Source organism: Sapajus apella, unplaced genomic scaffold (assembly GCF_009761245.1).
Source record: "Sapajus apella isolate SASKATOON/1434 unplaced genomic scaffold, GSC_monkey_1.0 scaffold2169, whole genome shotgun sequence".
Classification (NCBI taxonomy): Eukaryota; Metazoa; Chordata; class Mammalia; order Primates; family Cebidae; genus Sapajus; species Sapajus apella.
Genome location: NW_022439095.1, coordinates 1 through 535, shown reverse-complemented (window position 1 = coordinate 535; position 535 = coordinate 1). Strand labels below are relative to the sequence as shown.

At 52.7% G+C, this 535-nt stretch overlaps 1 pseudogene; it reads left to right on the top strand.

Annotated features, from left to right (window-relative positions):
- The window catches only part of LOC116547131, a 543-nt pseudogene extending 171 nt beyond the window's left edge, over positions 1-372 (top strand).
- Positions 373-535: the final 163 nt, after the last annotated feature.

Sequence of the window (535 nt, the reverse complement as noted above, 5' to 3'; positions counted from 1 at the left end):
AAGGCCGCCCATTCTTCCCTGGGCTGATGAAGTACGTGAACTCAGGGTCGGTGGTGGCCATAGTGTGGGAGGGGCTGAATGTGGTGCAGACAGCCCGGGTGATGCTTGGGGAGACCGATGCAGCGGATTCTAAGCCAGACATCATTTTTGGGGACCTCTGCATTCATATGGGCAAGAACATCCTTCATGGCAGTGACTCAGTAAAAAGTGCTGCAAAAGAAATCAGCCTATGGGTTAAGCCTGAAGAACTGGGTGACTACAAGTCTTGTGCACATGACTGGGTCTGTGAATAAGAGGTGGACCCAGCAGCATCTCCTTCAGCGCGGCTTGGTGTGTCCCTGGACACAGTTCTTCATGCCACTGACTTAGAAGCAACAGGATTGACTGGGCGCGGTGGCTCAGGCCTGTAATCCCAGCGCTTTGGGAGGCCGAGGTGGGTGGATCACCGGAGGTCAGGAGTTCGAGACCAGTCTGGCCAACATGGTGAAAGCATGGTGAAACCCCAACTCTATTTCTTTTTTTTCCCTTTTTATTT